This window comes from Alligator mississippiensis, chromosome 6 (assembly GCF_030867095.1).
Source record: "Alligator mississippiensis isolate rAllMis1 chromosome 6, rAllMis1, whole genome shotgun sequence".
Lineage (NCBI taxonomy): Eukaryota > Metazoa > Chordata > Crocodylia > Alligatoridae > Alligator > Alligator mississippiensis.
The window spans coordinates 18,839,778-18,851,818 of NC_081829.1; the positions used below are offsets into that span (position 1 = coordinate 18,839,778).

Below are 12,041 nucleotides of genomic sequence, written 5' to 3' on the forward strand. Positions count from 1 at the left end.
CAACGCAAGGATTTGTACAAGGTAAAGCCATTCCTTAACCACTGACATCAGCCTTGGTTGCCTACCAGTCAGTCTTTTCAGCAGGTCACTTTGCACTTTGTTCTTTTCAGCCAATAACAAAGCTACCCAAAAAATCAAGAACCAGGTTCTTCTAATCCTCCTTAAAGTTCCCATTTGCTGTTATGCCTACAGGCTGCTGGGCAGAGGCAAGGCAGCTGGGGTGTTGGAAGTGTGGGTCAGACTCATTCCGGTATTTTCTTGTTCTTGCCTTGCTGCCTTATCATCTCCACCTGCTGCATCTCTTTGCTCAATTAGACAGTGATGGGGTCTTTGGGACAAGGACTACCTTTTTGTTAGATGTTTGTAGAGCCCACCAAAATGGGACGGGCTCTCTTAACACCGGCAGTATTCCTCTCACTGCTGCTGTCCAAGGATTTAAAAGGATCTGACAAGGAGTAAGCTTCATCAGTCCTTCTGGATAGGTAAGAACAATTATTCCATTTTCCAGGTGGGGATACTGAGGCATCTGATCAAGAGCAAGTTAGTGGGTGGCAGAGGCAGGAATAAAACATGTATCTTTTAGGTCTTATCCTGGTGTTTCAGTCCTCAGCAGGTCTTTCCCCAAACAGCAAGGCAGGCTGAGACAAAGGAACAAAGCAGGAAGAAGTGAATGAATGGAACGGCAGGGAGATTCTGTCAAGTCATTTTGCACTGCCACATGTGATACTTGCCCATAAGGTGCTTGTGCACTTATACAATCAGGGCACAGAAGCAATATCAGGTGGCAGAAACAATATCATGCAAGTCTCCATTCCTAGAAATTTTCAAGAGCAGGTTAGACAGGCACTTAACTGGGATTGTTTAGTCAGGGATGATCCTTCCCTGAGCAGGGGGCTGGACTAGACGACCTCATGAGATGCCTTGCAGCTGTACTTTCCTATGATCCTACTTCTCTCACCAATCCCAGTTTACCTTCTGAACTCTGGTAGCATACAGTGGGGAGTGGGCTTATTGTGCCCTGGAAGGACATGAGACTAGGAGGCATAGGGCCTACTCCTGGGCTCTGCCCCCGACCTATTTGAGCATAAATCCTTACCTCAATGGGCAACCTTGAGCAAGTCGCTGTTCCCTTCCCTTCCCCCACTGCCTCCCCCTATTCCATCACCTAGTTATCCTGTAAGCCCTTTGGGGCAGGACTGTCTCTTACTATGTACTTATACAATGCCCTGCACAATGGGGTTCTGACTTCAACTGAGGCCTCCAAGACCATGTCTAATTCCAGGACCACTGCTGAGAATCAAGCCCTACTCACTTGTTTCTGCTCCGTGCATGCCCAAGGCCCATAGTGAGGCAAGACATATGGATCAGAGGGCATCTGAGGGCATGCCCCAGCACTGCTCTGGCTGGAGAGCCTAGATGCAGTGCTGGAGTCTGCCTGCTTGTTGGGTGTATTCACACATGCAGTGGGACTGAGGGGATGGGGCTTGATTCTTGGTGAGAGCCCCAAGCTCATCAGGGAGGTACTATAGACATGACCGATGGATCACCTTTAAATACAGGGAATAGCAGTTTGAGCTGGAACCACTGAGTACTAGATCTACCTGGAAAAACAGAATTGAGCTGACAGATTAAAACCTTGCTGGTTTATTTCAACATAGCAACCACAGCTCAACTGTCACTAAACCACTTTGAGCAGAACAAAGAATCATATTTTTTTCTGATAAAATTTTGGTTGCAGATGATTGACTTGGCTGTAGTTGGGTTCTCAAACCCTGAACTCCAGCCCCTCTGCTGGCTAATCCCACCTCCAGGTCTCCAGCACACACATGAACAGAACACATGCGTTTTATGACATACATGCATGCCTTATAGATACATGCATCTATTTGATCACCTCAGTAATATAAGCCCCTCATTTTTCTGACAAAGAGCTGCATGCATTTTGATGCATGTTTTTCTCTACTTCATGATCCTTGCGTGCATGGATTCAGTGCTGATCCCTGCATTTTATGGAACCGACACACACTTTACGATATACACTCCTATGCATTTGATAATGTATGTCTTCATGTGTTTTGTGACACAGGTTTGTGTGCGTTTTATGATATATGCATGTCCATATTTTGTTACAAAAGCACACATGTATTTTATGGCACACTGTAGTTTATGACATGTACATGCATGTATTTTATGACACGTGTTCCCATATTTTACGATACCCATGTGCATATATCTGTTTTGACATATGTTGTTAAAGCAGCCTCTTTTGTTCGCATGGGTACCAGTGAGTAGATGAAAAGCAGGAGACTATGGAAGATCACACTGGGAAACCAAATAACTTGGTATTTGTGTTTGCATTTCTTCTTCACAGGTCTTTTCTTGCCTCAAGGAGCCACTTATGGGGCTGAAATACTGCAAGATCTGGTCTTCTTGTGGTGTTTCTGCCAGCCAGGGAGTGAAACACCCTGAGCAGAACAGATCTCACATTATTTCAGCTCCACAGAACGCTCCCTGAGGCAGCTGTGAAAAACATAAGCACAGATACACAGAAACACTTGCAACACAGATGCAAGTGCTCAACCTCATACATGCCTTTCCTGCATGATCTAGCAAGCCCTTTCTCAGGTGAGTAATCCTTAGTAACTGCCAGCTCTGCCACCTACACTTAGATCAGGCAGTACTTTAATGCACATGTAGGCCCTTTGATTTCAAAGGAATGGCCAGACAGTAACATGAGAAGGAGGCACAGGATCAAGTCCACTCTGAACAAGCTTTCTGAGCAGGTTTGCTTTCTTGAGGGAGAGTTTGCAACACTAGGGCTTCAAACAACATAAAGGCTGCATAAGTCTTAAGCTTTGCCTTGCATTCTTCATGATATCACCACCCATTTTCCACTCAGCGTACATGTACTCGCACACACGGCCAGACTCCATTCTCAGTTACACCAGTGCTAATGTAGGGGAAGTCCACAGATTTCAACAAAGTTACTCTAGACTGCAGCCAGTACATTCAGGTTAGATGTCATATATCCTGTTAAAGTTTTCAGGACAGTCCCTCAGCTGGTGCAAATTTGCCAAGCTCCATTGGCTTCACTGGCTCATGTAGATTGTCTGAGGATCCAGCCCTTTGATCCTTTTCCTTAACACGTGCAATTAATTCACAGGGACTCTGTGCAGTGAATTGCTCACTTGTGCAAGCTTGGGCACAAATCCTTATCTCGGTGAAGAGAACGGCTATTTTTCTGTGTTTCATTTGGGTCACCATAGCTTCAGCGTTAGGTGACTCTCAGCTAGGAAAGAAGGCCTCACACTTTCTCCGTGTGAGAGCTGATCTTGCTGTTACATAAAATTTAATACATTTAAGCAAAACAAATTTAAATAAATTAAATCAAATACATTTATCTAGCTTAATGTGTCTGACAACAGGGCCAATCTACTACCATACGCTTCTTCCAAGTATATTAAATACAGACTTCATTACAGTGGAACTGGTAACTAAGCCACCAACAGAAAGCTCAGCCCTCCCATGTCCACCAGCAAAGTGTCCATGCACCTCCTTCCTTGTACTCAGAGCAAACAAATTAGCCTTGGAGTCAGCCCTTAATGGTCAAAGACACCGGGTGTTTTGGGCTAAGAGAGCCATTAGACCCTAAAACTCAAAGCTCTAACAGGGTTTGTCTACATGTGCAATTAATGTGCCTGAATTTACTGAGTAAACTGTGCCTGGGCATGCATCTACACATGCGCCCGGGTAAGGAGCAAATTAAGCCGGACAGGAGTAGTTGAGTCCAGGGCTGCTCCTACCCTACTCTGCCCCTCTGCAGCAGCCTGGGGGAGCTCCAAGCTGCAGCTTCAGCTGCTTGGGTGCCAGCCCTGGGCTGGCAGGGGGCACAGGGGGCCAGGCCTGAACTCCAGGGCAGGGACAGAGGAGGAGCTATTCCCAGCTCTGGGGGCAGCTATGAGCACTGTGGAGCTTGGGGATAAGCCCCGAGCTTCAGGAGGCGTGGGGGGCAAGCTGGTGAGTTCTGTTGGTACTAGCAAGTGGCACTTTACATTAATCTACTCACAGTAATTGTCGCACACACGGAAATGGTGATACTTTACTGCGCATTAGATTAACATGCAGTAAAGCAGATGTGTAGATGCACCCAAAAGGAGCACCTTAATGATTGCTTTTTCTTGTTTAGATCAAATGTAGTGCAGCCCAATGGGGATAGGGAAATATAGTTTATTTTTTTATCAAAAAAGTACATTTTTTCCAATCTCATCAACATTTTGACAGAATTATTCAGCAAACAAACAAACACCAAAAAAATTTTGACTTTTTTTCATTGTCAAAACCCCCCAAATTCAGATTTTCATTGAAAGCCAAAACAGCTTTAAATGTAAACTCAATTTTCCTTTAAAAATTGTCTACTTTGCCAAAATATTGAGAAGAAAAAAGCAAATACCCGGTTTTCAATGAGCTCTAGTCTGGGTTGAGCTCTTGAAATGGTCAGAGAGTGACATTCAATACTGACATGTTTTAAATTAGGGTTTTTTTCATGAACTGGAAAGATTTTTATTTTATTTTATTTTTAATGGAACAGAAACAGCCATATAATTAAAAAAAACCAATTTCATTTGGATAGTATTAAAACATTAATATAATATAAGCCACAGCCAAATGCTGTATTTGAATTTTGAATCCTTTAAAACATTTTCCATTAAAATGGTTGAAATTTACGTGTTTTTGCAAAATGTCTCTAACGTGATGCTACAGCATTTTCCAGTGCAAAAGTGTTCCATGGAAATGTTTTTAGTTAGCTCTGCTGATCATGCTATGGGATCATGGAAGGACATTTCATCCCATAGATATTTTTTCTAACTTTTAAGCATATTAAGTTACACTCCCTTACTCTTCAATTGACTTACACCACAGTATACATCCCACCTAAATTGGACTTTCATATTCATATTTTGCATACCAATAGCTAAGCAGAGCAGAGGAGAGCAGCCTAGACTTGTATTTCCTAGTGTAACTGCGCACCCCACAGTAGACCAGCCTAAAACTCCATCTCCTAGTCTAGCTCTCGGTACAGCAGTATAGAAATTATGCTCTCTTGTTCTTTAATACTCCATGGAGCAAAATGGAAATGCCATTAAGCTCTGTGGCATTGATTTGAGGCTGGTCTCTTAGCCTTTTCTTTAAACTCTTCTCTTGCTCTTTCTTCTCCACACTTTCCCCTTTTCTATACTCTTTTCTCTCTCTTGCTCGTGATCTCATATTATCTTTCTCTATCTCCTTCCTCTCTGTGAGCTAAATGTTGACCTATATGTTTACAGTTCATTGCATCAACTCCCATGTCCATCCCAGGCCACCAGTCAGCCCAATACTGTAGGTAGAGTGGTTCCCTCCAAGACTTAGTTTTCCCGTTCTTTGTATGCACCAAAGTTTCTTTTTCCAGTAGACCTAGGCTTCAGCCATTCAGTGAGGACGTCATCCTAAACCCGCCCTTGAGTGACATAGGTGCCATCCCCTCCTATCCACCCTATGTGCACAGCATTTCATCAGAAATAAAGAGACAAGTTAATCTGCTCGGGCTGCAAACAAAGGAAACAATGAAAAAAAAGTGAAAGAGAAATGATATTTTTCTCCTCCGGCAAAGGGGCATGTTGGGCTTGGGAGGGGGGAGGGTTGTGGGGGGCGGGGGGAGGGGGGGGGAAGGAAGGTTGCTTTATTTTATTGATTTAAAAAAAAAACACACACACACACACATATCCCAGAGGCGCCAAAAAGCACAGGGCAATGATTAATGTCCCCTCAGAAAAAGAAATTATATAGAATAAATTAAACTACTGTGGCAGCAAATTGAAAAATAAGGATGTAAATGAGGTTTGAATACTTAATATCTGAGAAGGGGAAACCAGTCCTGGGCAGGGAGAGAATGGTGAGAAATTGTCAGAGACCCTAGATATTAGCTCCAGGGGGAGGTACTCACTGGCCTGGTCCAGAAAACTTCTTCAGCTAAGTCAGGCAAGAAGTCAACAGTAAAAAGCCATTAAGGAACTGGCTGGTGGGTAGACTAGGCACCAGAGAAGAGCCATCTCCCCTGTGGGTCTGATCCTGCTTCATGCCAGCTGTTGACTTCAGTAGAGTTCCTTGAACCAGAATAGGAAACTGAACCCAGGCCCAGTGATTTCAGACCCAGGCCTCAACAGGGAAATGCCGCCCTATAATCAAGGGATGTATTTGGTAGCTGTGTTGGTCTGAGACAAAAAGAAATGCAAAACTCTAGAACTTATAATCAAGGCCCTTGGGGAGAAGATCAGAAAAGGGTTAATGGGCAGGAGAAAACTGTAGCCCCATGCCTGTATTGGGGTTTGTGTGAGAGCCAGGAATGGTTCATGGGGACCTCCCCTGGGGTCGGGGCGGGAGGTCTCCTCTGCATGGAGCTCATTCCAGGATCAGAGTCTGTCTTATGTGACTCCATGGTAGGCCCAGTTCCTTTAGAAATGGGTGCTACAGTGTACAGTCACCGTCACTCCTTCAGATTTCCACATGCAGTTACATATTTGAAGTGTATTTGGACTGCACAGCCCTAGGCACTCATTTTTATCAGCAACCTGATTTAGAAGACATGCCTACATTTGGGGCTAGATCTAGGTGTACATCAGCCTAGCTCCCCTGACACCAGCCTCCACCAGACATAGGGATGGAGCCAGAGGCAGGAAGACCCTTCTGGGTACAGATGGGAGCCAGTCTCTGTGCATCGAGCCATAGATACTATCCCAAAGCGGGGGTCTGTTTCCATTCCCTTCAATGGACATGGCCCCTTGGAGTCCCGCTCCCCACCTCTTTATCAATAACATAGTGATAAATAAGCAGTGTGAAGCTGTTCATTGAGCATAATAACAACCTGATCGACTTCCTTAACTTATGAACAATACTATATACCCGTATGTGCCAGCAGATGACGCACTCTGTATTAATGAACTATCTCCCAGCTCAGTGACCTGCATTATCTTCATCAAATCACTTCCCCGTTCTCACCTCTGCTCCCCCACCCCCCATCCTTAACATGTGCTCACTAGGGTGCTTGGCAAACACCAATTAAATGCTAATTCATATTATTATTTATCAACGTCTTGGTATTAGCGGGCATTTTCTGAACAGAAGGTGCTCCTGTAGGCAAGAAGAAATGTATCCCTCTATTTATCCTCTGCCATATATATCGCTGTACCACATACTATTTTCCATGATTAAAGACACAGATGAAAGATCCTGATTGGGGATAAAATATTTGTTAGCATAAAAAAAGCCCAAGCTGAAAGCTCCATTGCAGCTCAGACAGGAGCCGTCATTTCCAGCAAGACTCTGGAAACAAGGCCCCATTGGGGAGATCATCGAGACAAAGTTTGTTGAAACTGGAGACAACAAATAGCCATTGTGGTTTCTGGTTCAGGCCACTGGCCTTCTTTCTGCTCCCTGTGATGTTGATGGGAGAGGGAGGCAGTGGGGTGTGAAGGAAGAGAACCCCGAAGAAACCCACTCCAAAGAAATGGGTAGGGGAGAAATGAGGTGAGAGAAGGGACTGAAATGAAAAGGGGCCAGATCCTCTGCTGGTGTAAAATAGACACGACCCATTTTGCTGATTATTAATATTTATGACTTGCGTTGCAAGAGCAACAAAGAGCACCAGTAATGGGCCCAGCCCCTTTGTGCTAGGTGCTGCACGCAACACAAACATGGTGTTTAGCCCTTAGACCATCGTGCTGATTTGCACCAGCTAATGATTGGCCCCTGGCAGAGCTTAACAGATAACACAGACAGGGGGAGGGGGGCAGACACAGCCACCCATGGAGGGTACTTGTGCTTTGGCTGCAGGACTAGTGATTGAGCAAAGCTCCTTCCCCTGACCTTTCAGTGCTCAGTGGCTGCTTAACCTCAGGCACGGCCATTAACCTGACCCGATGGGAAATTAATATTCCCCAAATTGCCAGAGAGCTGCTAGCTCCGGCTTATTTTCTTTCCATCTGGCCAGGGTGGAGGAGAGTCTGTCCTCCGCTAGCTGTTCAGCTGCTCTTTCTTCCCCCCCCCGCCCCCCCGCCTCTTTTCTCTCCGTTTCCCATTCGTTTGCTCTTTCTCTCTCTCCTTCTTGCCCCTTCTCCTCCTCCTCTGCCTGTGTGTCCCTCTCTCTCCCCTTCTGTCTTTTTTGTTCATATATATTTAGTATTTATTTACAAGCTTGATTTTTTTTCCCCTCTGAGTGAAGCCAGGCATGCACAGAAATCCTTAAGATGCTATAAAGCCGCTGAGGTATAAAATGGAAAGTGCTTAGCCTGCCTGTACAGAAATATCTCACTGAGCTGCACTGGAAGCCACCGAAGCCGGGCACTGTAAATCTCATAGAGTTTAGCTTGTTTGTTTACACCATGACGAGGATCTAAAGAGGGAGAGAGAGAGAGACGCTCTCTGTTCCCCCCGTCAGGCCACTGCACACATCCCCTCCCCAAACCATTTGTTGGGCCGCACAAGCACACCTTTTCGAATGGCAGCAGCAGGAGGCCAACGGCTCTGCTCCCAAGCTCGTTTGTAAACGAGAGAACCAGCCCTTCGTGTTAGGGATGGGTTGTGCCTCTTGTCCCACCATCATCTTTCCAAGCCAGGCCTCTGGGGGCTACCAGGGCCACAAGACTTCCTCTGGTCAAGGTGGGGAGATTTTCCTTTCCTTTTTGACATTCAGTAGACTCTCCTCTTGCCCTGAGGCTCCCAAGGTTACTGACATGGATTCAGTTCAGGGAGTGCTCTGTGGTCAGTCCTGGTTTCAACCTAAAGTTGCCATCTATTCATTTTTTACCCAGACAGTGCAGGAGTTCAGGGTCTTTGTCTGAAGTTTGGTTGGACACCTGACCCAGATGTCCGATGTCTGGGAATTGGACCTTTATGAAGTGCAAGGGTGCCAAGCTGGGTATGGTGCCCTAGGAAAAGGTATGGCCCATGGCAATGGGGTTGGATGAGAAATTCATGGGATACAAGGGGGTTTCAAAATGGGGAACCCAGCCTGATTCCCACCATCTTTCTATGACTAGCAGCCCATAAATCATAATGCCATTTCTAAGGTAGATGTCAGGGAACAGCTTCAGCAAAAAGTGGTAGCCCTACTTCAACCACCTTCTAGCTAAAGCTAGGCCTTACCAGAAACAATGGGCCAAAGCACCGTTGGGTTTCTTCAAAGGAATGCCAGATCTGGATTCAAACTCCTCTGATGTTAGAGAACTGCAGATCTGAACCCTGTATGCCAGTGCCATGAAACACAGTTCTGGATTCAACCTTCATAGCCCTGGCTCATTTCTGGAACAGGGCTGGCCCAGAACCCTAAACCTGGATCCTTCCCGTGACCTCTAATGGGACTCTGGTTTGCACACTGATTTGATCTAAGGGGAAGCCCAACTATGTACATTTGGAGTCAGCGTGAGGCTGGGGCACCTGCAAGGCAGAGGGATCTAGTTGCCATTTTTATGAAGCCACTTGCTGGTGGGGCACAGTATAGTCCAGACACCTTCACTCTTAAACTAGGATTTTCATAGGAGCCAGGAAGGGCAAAGAGGGAGAAACTATAACGTGTGTTGTTCTTCAACACAATCACAAAGTTCTGACTGCTACAATTTCTTGAAAGCACTGGGTATTGGCCACAGCTAGAGAGGGGAGATGGGGTTCTGGTATTCCCCATGGGATGGAAAGACCTCTGAGATACTTGGCTGGGAGGCCATGCTCATACACTTGGGGTTAATCCTGTGACCAGATCTGGGATCAGGAAGGACCTTTCTCCCCAGGTAAGGAGCTGTTGGGTGTTTTTTACCACCTTCTGTACTGTGAAACATTGTTCACATCCAGGATCATTTGACATATTATACCTAATGAATTCCCAGCTGTGCTGGGGCTCATGGCTTAGGGGGCACTGTGGTTTTTGTTCTCCTCCTGTACCTTTTGAGGCTTTTGGGCTTTTTTTGTATGAAAGATCTTAAGTTTGTTATAGGATGCTAGGAGTTGTTCTGTGTGGCTTGCGATGTGCATCTGGAGAGAAGGGGATAGAGCGGATGTCTGCAACCATTGTTCCTATGTTCTCTGTGCCAAACAGCCATTTTCATGCTAAACAAGCAATGGATGTAGCAACTGCTACATCCCACAATTTACTGAGGAGAAACTGAGGCACAGCAAGATGAAGTCTAATAGCATTGTTCACACAGGAGTTTTTGACAGAGTTGGGAATTGAATGTAGACCTTCTGTGTCCGAGATATTGCTACAGGAAAACTGTTCTTCTCAATTTAGTGGTATGAGGCACTGAGACCAACCCTCCGTGGCTGTCCTGAGAGCTCGTGAGCTGTGCTGAGTGGAAAAGTGGTCCTGGGCCTGTTTTCCCCTAGCCACCACCCACCAGGAGAGGTGAAACCCAACAACATATATACTTGGGTCCCACACCAAAGAACCATGGAATCTACCCAAAATCTACCTAACCACAGGTCACCACAGGACCTTCTTTGTCTGTATAAACAGAGGGGGCTAACAGTCTCTGTGAACTTGGTTGGTCTGGTAGGTCAACCATAAAGGCAAGCTGAACTAGTCTTCACCATAGGTTGTTGTACCCTATGGAAAAAGACACGAACACACGATGCCTTACATCAATTTTCAGACATCCCTTGGGCCATCTTCACACCCAATTTTCCCCAAACAGTTGGGACCTATAACTTAAATTATCTGATTGCTTCCCTAGAACAGGGGTGTGCATACACAAGTTGAATACAGGTAGCAATAGCTGGGAAAGCTCCAAAATGTGAGACTATGGAAATCATTTCAGTGCCGTCACCAAAAAACATAAGGGAAGGAAATACTTACCACCCAAATATCAGAGTCAGATCTGGATAAATTCTCATTTGTATGGACTGTTTAGATGTAACTATGGGCTACAGAGTTGTAAAAAGAGAGTGTCTGTCTATCCATATACCTACCTTCCTTCCTTCCTTTCTAATGCACCCACCAGAATGTCTGCTCTCTTCTCCTTTGCCATGTAGGTCTCTCCAAATAAATAACTACCAGTAGTTGCTGAGTCAACCTCTTCTGCGCTATGTAAGAAGACCTGTTCCACTCATAATGCAAGGCAAAAGGGAACTGGAGTGACACTTGAGAATCATCACCCAGGGGTACCAGCCTTTCATCAAAGCAGCATTTCTGATGACAGTCAGGGTGCAAGAGTGCTCCCTGCTGGAACACAATGTCCAGCCATACAGATAGCCCTCTTGTACCAGCGTGGGAGAACACAACGCCGAACCCAAGCTTAAAAGACAGCTTTGCACCAATGCACCCTGGCAGGAATGGATGGTACCAATGGAGGTACCAATGGAATTAATCAGGGAGGATTCTTCTTATCCTAATTTACCCCCCACTCTGCATGACCATATCAGGAAGAACTTCCTATCACCTTCAGAGAAGAAAGCAAGTCCCACCACAAGAATAAAGACCTCACACACAGCAAGGAGATATTAGCCTTGAAATCTCCCTTCCCACATCTTTTGCTGAAAGCTCCTTCTTTTTTTCTTCTAACTGCTTCTTGGCCTCCTCTTTAAGGGGGCATAGAGGGGCCTGGAGTGAGGGTCCCCGTAGCATTAGGAGCAGGCCCTGAGACAGCTGCAGTGAAAGGGATGCTGCAATTCTAAATGCCCTGTGCGCTCTACATATTGTGGAAAAAGCTGTTGCATTCATCAATGTCAGGCGCAGAGTTTGAATAAATTTGAATGCACTCAAGCGTGCTCCCTGCAGTTTTCTATAATATCACTTTCCAGTTTGAATATTTCACTTACTTTTTTCAAATTTCTTTTTATCCACCAGTTTTTCCTCCTTTTCATCCTCACCTCCCCCACTGCTCCCCAGCCCTTCCCTGTGCACAACACAGGCCTCCCAGCATGCAAGGCTGAGCCGTGAGCTTCCTCTCAGCAGTGCCGTGGGGATGGCAGACAGCCATTAAGCAGAAGGAGTGTCCTCCCAGCTTGTTGGGGGGAGGGGG

General features: G+C 45.7%; 1 long non-coding RNA gene across 1 annotated transcript; it reads left to right on the plus strand.

Annotated features, from left to right (window-relative positions):
- Window positions 1-213: 213 nt before the first annotated feature.
- LOC109286149 (uncharacterized) lies at window positions 214-11,782 on the plus strand. The gene is made up of 2 exons (XR_002094094.2): window positions 214-482; window positions 11,053-11,782. It is a non-coding gene; the product is annotated as an uncharacterized LOC109286149 (long non-coding RNA).
- Window positions 11,783-12,041: the final 259 nt, after the last annotated feature.